Raw genomic sequence first — 8,403 nt, forward strand, 5'->3', positions numbered from 1 at the left:
ATTTATCCTAGTTTTAGTTTTATTTTACACGATGGTTCTCGTCGTTGGATCTCGGCAATACTCAGCATTCAGCACACGCACTCTCACTATATTGTGGCCGCGGCGACTCTTCGATAATACTCCCGCTCATTACATACAGCCCGACCGTGGGAACTCGATGATGGCGTCATCACACAGAGCCCACCAAAATCGACCAATTCGGTGTTAGCTTCGGACTATAAAAGGCCATCCGCAGCACAGGACAGGCACCAGTGATCTGGCATCTTCGGACCGTGACACTGGCCCTCAGAGCTCCGCGCTTTCTCGGTTACTCGAGCTTTTCGCTCCGCCGTTTTCACGGCGCACCTCGCTGCTTCGCCAGGACCCGATGACTTTGCCCCCTTGGACCAGGATCGACGCCTTCGCCCCTTTGGACCAGGACCGGCGTCTTCGCCCCCCTCAATCCTGGACTGGTGACTTCGCCCCCTCGGACCAAGACCGACATCCGACGAAGTTTGTAATAATTGTTTATTTTTGGACACCCATGGCGCCAAAACGACGAAAGTGCGTCTTCAATGACGAGTTAAAATCGAAATATACATTCATCAAAGCAAGTACTAATAATGACAATAGTGAGGTGGAATGTGTAAAATGCAGAAGTATATTTTCTATTGCAAACAGTGGAAAAACTGTCATTGAAAACCACATACAAACAGTCAAACATAAACAGGCCGTGTCTGCAGCAATTGCAAGTACGAGTGTGACATCATATTTTAAGAAAAACAATTTGAAGATGCTGAAAGAAAACTAGCTGCAGCTGAAGGTTTATGGGCGTACCACACAGTAATGCATAATCACTCATTCCGATCAATGGATTGTACCTGCAAACTGATTAAAACATATTTTGATGCCAGGTTTACATGTTCTAGAACAAAATGCGAGGCAATAGTTACTGATGTGCTGGTGCCTTATGCAAAACAGTTATTGGAAGAGGATTTAGATGCTGCACATTTTATTTCTATTTATTCGGATGCATCCACAAGGAAGTAAAGTTGATTCCCATAATAAGAAGATATTTTTCATACCAGTCTGGAATACACGTCAAAATTTTGGAAGTAAGAGATTTGCCAGGCGAAACATCTGACATAGTTACTGATTATATTTTGGAAGTGTTAAAAAAGTATCGTTTAGATACCAAGGTACTTGGATTTTGTGCTGACAACACCAATACTAACTTTGGAGGAATGCGAAGAAGTGGGAAAAATAACATTTTTACCAAGCTGAAATCAAATTTGGGTGGAAGAGAGCTTGTGGGAATTGGTTGTGCCGCTCATATTTTGAACAATGCTATACAAACTGCAGGTGACTGTGTACCAATTGATGTGCAAACTTTCATCACCAAGATTTATTCATACTTTTATATATATACAGTGCGCGTTAATGAATTGAAAGAATTTTGTGAATTCATGGACATCGAATATAAGAAAGTCTTGGGATACAGTGTAACATGATGGTTGGCGTTATGACCCGTGATTGAGCGCGTCCTACAAATATATCCTGCCTTAAAATCATATTTTGCCTCAAACGAGAAGAGCCTCACAATTATCACAAATTATTTTGATAATTCAGAGACAGAGTCTTGGCTTTACTTTTTGCATAACGTGTCATCAATGTTCCACAATGCTATTTTGAAAACAGAAGAACAGGAGATTTCTATTATAGAAACTAGCAATATTTACAGTGACTTAAAAACAAAATTAGCTGACAGAAAAGCAAACGTTTTCTTGCCATTACAGGTGCGGCAAAATTTGAAGCAGCTTGAGGAAGAAGGCATATTAAAGCCTGCTATTTTCAAAGAAAAAGTAGTAGAATTTTATGACACATGTATTCAATAACTAGAGGAATGGGAAGGACCTATTAAGCATACCGAAAAATTCAATTGGGTTTTGTTAAACACTAAACTCACCCATGACAACATTCAAGTTTGCAGTGATTACATTCTTCAGTATTTTTCTGAAATCAGTTTAGTAGAAGATGAACTGTTTGATGAAACCTGCTTTGTCCTGCGCTACATTACAGATGAAAAAATTACTCACTGGAGACAAAATTCTGTACCACTATCGAACAGATGGATTGAAATATTCAAAGCCTTCAGTGAAAATGATGTTTCCTACAAAAATATTGGCAAATTGGTAGAATATTGTCTCTGTTTACCAGGAACTAATGCACCTGCCGAATGTCTTTTTTTCTTTGATGAACAATATCTGGTCCAGTGGTAAAACTCAAGTACATGTTGAAACTTTGAAATGTTTGCTAATTACTAAATATAACTTTAACCAAACTTGCATGGAATTTTATAAAAACATCCAGGAAAACGAATTATTATTAAAATCAATCCACTCTTCACAAAAATATAAGAAGCAAAATTAGGAATGTAGATTAAGTACTTTTGTACCATTTTTTATTAAAACCATTTTGTTTTACTGCTACACTTGTTTCTTTATTACTTGGATCCCAAAATCCTAAGTATACAATTATGTACTAATCTACCCATATCCATTTTTTTTCCGCAAAATTACTTTCATAATATATAATATAAATAAAAGAAGTACATTTTATTGTATTCTTTCACTTAAAGAAAAAAAAAGATAAGCATACTCCGCAATATTTTTTCAACTTATATTCTATGACAGCGACTATTACTCATGCTGGCTGAGCTATTTTAAATGGCCTGGTTTTAAATTTGAAAAAAATGGTCACCTTAGGTGGGTGAGACATTGGTGTGGAGGGCATTACTATGAGCAGACATACGAGTCAACTGAAACTGTGGCAGGCTCCTCCAAATCTGCGAGCAGAAAGAGCCAACAGGTGGCGCAGGCAACAGGAGCAGAGTTCAGGCCTGTTAGAGAGGAGCCACTGCTGCAGGGTGAGTGGGGGATGGGCTCTGCCCTCCCAACCAGGGCCAGCTCTGGCTTTTTTGCCGCCCCAAGCAAAAAAAAAAAAAAAGGGGGGGGCGCAGCCGGCCCGGAGCGGCAAAGCAGGGGAAAAAAAACCAAACAAAAACATGGTGCAGCCGGAGCGGCAAAGCAGGGGAAAAAAACAAAACAAAAAAAACCCTACAGGGTGGCTGGAGCCATGGTGCAGGGGGACTCCCTGTGCTGCAGAGTGCATGCCCGGTCTAGTGGAGGGGTGGAGGAGGGAGCGGGGGGAAAGAGAGAAGGAGGGCAGCCAGCCCTTCAGCGGGGCGCTCGCCACGTGGCCCCTACTGCTGCGTCGCCTGCTGGGAGGGCTCTGTGCTGCTCCGGTCGGCGGGGAGGGAAGGACACAGGCTGCCCTGCCAAGTTTGCTGCAGGGCGCTCCCCTCCTCTGCACCACTGCCCCCTACAGGGCGGCCAGAGCAGTGAACCAAAAAAAAAAAAGCGGCCGTGCCGCCCTAGGATTGGGCGAAATGCCGCCCTGTAGAATCTGCCGCCCCAAGCATGAGCTTGCTCGGCTGGTGCCTGGAGCTGGACCTGCTCCCAACAAATATTTTCAGCAGCTGCTTACGTTTGCTATTGTGGCAGCTCTTGTACAGATCCTGCTAGCAGGCTCCTGCAAATGGCATAGCAATTAGGCTACAGCCACTCCCTTGCCCTAGTTGCTTGTGGTATGTAATCTTTCTTCTCAAGGAGATTAGCCCTTCTCTTTGGGTCCAACACAGATCTCATCCCAGGCTAATCCCTTGTGCCTGGAGTATTTAGGTTGCAATGGCCTTCTTTGGGTTTCTGTCCTTTCAGAGCCTGGGCTTTGTAACTTACGAGTTCATGAAAAGTCCCTCTCCAGTCCACCCTAGGGTTACCACCTGTGGGGTTACATCATCCCTATGCTGCCTTGGTGGAAAGTTACAGCAGCAGGATAACAAGAATAGAGGAGTTAGATAAAGTTGTTATGAGAAAGTAGGGAACTGCCAGAGCGAGGCAAATGCCAGGTGGCCTAATTGGAATCAGATAAGTTGCATGGGAAATGGGAAACCAGTAAGCAAAGGGCCATGCATGTGAAAAGTGTGTGTATCAGACAAAGAACCAATCAGCAGCAATGTAATGTTGGTGTGTCTGATGTTTGCTAATATGGAGAAGCCTATATAATATGATGCATTGTAAATAATAGATGATTCAGCTTGCAATCATATTGGTTGTTGTGCTTTATCCGGCCCGCATGCAACGCAACAACCACCTTTGAAATGCAAAAACCCCGGCACTTACCCCTTCCCCAACAAGGCAAGCCCACTGCAACCCCTCCCACCCCATACTATCTAAAGCAGGGGTTCCCAAATTTTGTTCGCAGCTTGTTCAGGGTAAGCCCCTTGTGGGCTGTGAGACACTTTGCTTACCTGAGCATCCGCAGGTATGGCCGCTCGCAGCTCCCAGTGGCTGTGGTTCACCTTTCCCAGCCAATGGGAACTGCGGGAAGCGGTGGCTCCCAGCTCCCACTCTGTAGCATCTTTAGCTGGACACAAACTTTTACCATTAGAGATCCCAATATGTTGTGATGATAATGCAAATCTTTAGACCCACATAAAAAACCTTGGCAGATTATATTATTTTTCTGGCTACTGACACAATCGATTTAAAAAAAAAACAAAAAACCAAACCAAAACAAACAAAAACTGTCCATGCTAGTCAAATGCTGGCCTGCTGGTAATACTAGTCCACCCTACTGCTTCACACAAGTTCTGCACAGACCTGTATCCTGCTGCAATATCTGCGGCTCACAGCCTGCTCCACACATTGCTACTCTTCAGCTTCTGCTCGCTTGGTCAGATTCCTGCTCAGTATGTAGTTCCTCAGAGTCCCTGCTCACCTCCTAGCTCACAGTGAGGCCCATCTAGCAGCTCTCCAGGTTCCTTGCTCTCTCTCTCTTTCCTCTCCTCCCCCACACACATGTGAACCCTTTTCCTGCTGGCCAGAAGAAGGGCCTGGGCCTGCTATAGGTTAGTAGGAAAAGGATTAATGGGAATAATTCTTTTCCTGCTTAGCAGATTCCTCACATCAGCCATTAGGTTTCAGGTGTAGCAAGGGAAGGTGATAGTTATAGCTTATGCCCAGGGACTCCTGGAGATCAGGCACAGCAGCACCTTCATTGTGTTGGAATGTAAAATGTGGGAAATCTAACTTCACAGAGTTAAGAGAGAGAGACAGGGAACTAGATTTACAGATTGCATTGGGACGGTTAGAGTGCCCTTCCACCCAGAAATAAAATGCATGTGTCTAACTAGTTACAGGAACTAATCTGTGTGCCAGACTAGGCAGCTAGCCATTGCAATTCCTGGTTAGATTTGCCAGTAATTGACTGATTAATAAATGTATGCTGTGTGGACGTGAACTTTGCTTTTAGCCAACTGCAACTTTAACTAATTAGAGGCCTGATAAAAAGGCTTCTGTACAATCAAGGCCTTATCCTTTAAATATTCAACTCATACACCCTGGATTATAAATGCTTTTATCTAATGAGGCTAGGGTAACCAGATAGCAAGTATGAAAAATTGGGATGGGGTGGGGGGTAATAGGCGCTTATAGAAGAAAAAGCCCCAAATATCGGAATTGTCCCTATAAAATCAGGACATCTGGTCATCCTAAATGAGGCTGAAGCAAAGTGTAGGATCTTAAACCTCATGTCCAAGATGTCTTATACACAGAATGGGACAAATTAATGCTGCTGGAACTCCACTAACTTCAATGGATTTACCCCAAGAGTGAATTTAGGCTAATTTCCCCCTTTAGTTGATGGATGACAAGCAAGTTTAAATATGGACAACACAGAAATCAAAATTGGGAATATCTTTATAACAACATTGTTATTTGCAAATATTCACACATGATCCATGCGTGAAGCAAAGAGAAATCACAGAAAAAAAAATAAAAAGATGGTTATCAGTCTTCATAAATATAAAGGCAGGAAAAACATGTTTAGCTCTTTCTAAACATAGTAAAGACTATGCTGCAAGTTCTGTTTAACTATCATGCCCATATATTTTATTTAAAAAAAAAAAAAGCCCAACCCCTCTTTCCTCTCGATTCAAGAGTTAAAATTTAAGTCAGGAAGACTCTAGACAGTGCAGATACTGCTCTAGATGTTAACTCTCCATTTCACAGAAATGTCCAAAAATTCTAACTTGATTCTACGTGCAACCACATTGACTTCAATAGAGCTTCATGGGTTGTAAGTAAGGGCATCGCTTTTTCCCCACTTCTGTTTATTTAGAGTATTGGGGATTGTCTGGTTCTCTCATTGTGTTTAATTCTTCATTGTATCAATTCCCTTTTATATCTGATTAGTCAGGATGTTTTACTTTTGCATTGCTGTCAGCTGATGTTTGTTGTCATTAAATATTTGATTGGCCTGGCACTCTGTATGCAGTTGGACCATTAGTGCAATAGGCCCCAGCAAAAGCTGTTAAAAAGTAAATTATTCCAGATAAATCCAGTGGAAATGGCAGTATAAGCAGGCCCCTAAATCACATTGACACCAGTCCAGTTACCCACACCATCACACTAAATTAATAGTTAAATACAGAGGAGGGGAACTAGGTAGATATGCAGATGATCAAATGTTTTAATTTCATTAAGCATAGAAGTTTCATCAAGATATAACATTCTCAAGGACAATAGTGATTTATACGGTTGTACTGGTTACAGGTTGTGCTTAAATTGTGAGCGTGCGATCACCAAAATGAAATCCTATAAAACATATGATAAATGGTTGAACTTCCATTAATCTTATATTGCAAGTGATTAATTTTCTGCATTGCATTTTTTAGTATTAAGTCATATCTTGACAGATATTTAAAAAATAAAGAGCAGATACACATTTTATGTTGCAGTCGTGCACCTTTTATGTACTTGAAGAAAAATACAACAAATATGCCCTCCCTGTGAACATAGAATAGAAGACAACACATTTACTGGTATTATGCTCTTTCTCCATTAGTCTTCAACATGATTTGATTATGTGTTTTCATAGTTCCAGAGCAATTTTCCAGATGGACTCTTAAAAGGATTATAAACCACAAAAGTCATATTAAATTCTGCATGAAGTTAATTCATCTAGTGCAATTTTGTGCATTTGTCTTTTAAGTTTTTGGTATGAAAATGGGTTATCTTTCTATTGCATTTTCTCTTATGGTACATTACTTTATGTATGCCTGCCTCTAATTGATGACATTTAAAAAAAATCAGACTCAATCAATGTAATTTCAGACATAAAAGTTCTTGTTTTATCTTATTTTAAAAATCAATTCTATATGTGAAAATACCATCCAAAATAATTACTCAAGACTATATGTCAAGAAGTCAGTTTTTAAAGTCTCTATTCAGCAGAAATTCAGTTCTACAGAGCATATACCTAATCCAACAGCATTAAAACACATTCCATGAAACACCCACACATCCTACTTCAGCTTTATCATGCAGAAACAAAACATGCAGCTCTGGGCTTCCCTGTTACTATAAATGATAATGAAGTTAAGGGGTCCTGTCTGAGCATGCTCAGAAAAATTATTTGAAGCCCATATCTGAGAGAAGGTAGAGTGTAAATACCTCTGGGCAGGGACTGTCTATGACTGGCATCCCTAGGGGTTACACAATATAAATAATAAATATAATGTGCATTATTACTTTGGAAGAGCTAAAAATACTGTCTACTGTATATAGATAAAATGATATTTTAATTAAAATTCTTCACACTTAGAAACTGAAAATATACTATACTATGTTGAGAACTAAATTATCATTCAATTTTCCATGCAACATTCTGAATTTTAATACAAGTCATACTGGAATTAAAAAGCTGGGTAAATTATTCAAAATTTTTTGCGAATATTTGTCTGAATATATAAATAAATTCACTTTGGACTTGTTCACACCCTTTCATGCTCATTTTCCATGAACAAGTAATCAAGTTTTACTCATGTAGAGCAAAATTTGAAGGAGATTGTACAAGTATTTGCAGAAACCCAGATTTTAAACTTTCATGCAAACAATAGCATGCAACTTATGTGGTCAATCATAACTAAGCAAGCAGCCTGAATGTTGACTATTGACCGTCAATCCATATAATAAAAATTCCTCTTTGAATCCTGCAAACAGAAAGAAGCTAGATTAATCAAATTATTGTGTGTTCATCTCTAGAAATAAATGACAACATTCCTGAAATGGAGCTACAACAATAGCCTTTGCAACTGCATCCTGGGGCACTAGGCATTCTCATGCCCAAATAAATGTTGTGGTTCATGTGGTAGTAATAATATTTTAATTACATTTTAAACATGCCTATCTTTGCCTACATTAGGTGCTAAGTGGTGTTTAAAAACTGGGCCACTTTTGTGGCTACACTTTTTAGGGCTGTAAAATAATCATTCAAGAGACAAAAGTATGTATTTTTTTTACA

The sequence above is a fragment of the Mauremys reevesii genome, linkage group 6, assembly GCF_016161935.1.
Source record: "Mauremys reevesii isolate NIE-2019 linkage group 6, ASM1616193v1, whole genome shotgun sequence".
Classification (NCBI taxonomy): domain Eukaryota; kingdom Metazoa; phylum Chordata; order Testudines; family Geoemydidae; genus Mauremys; species Mauremys reevesii.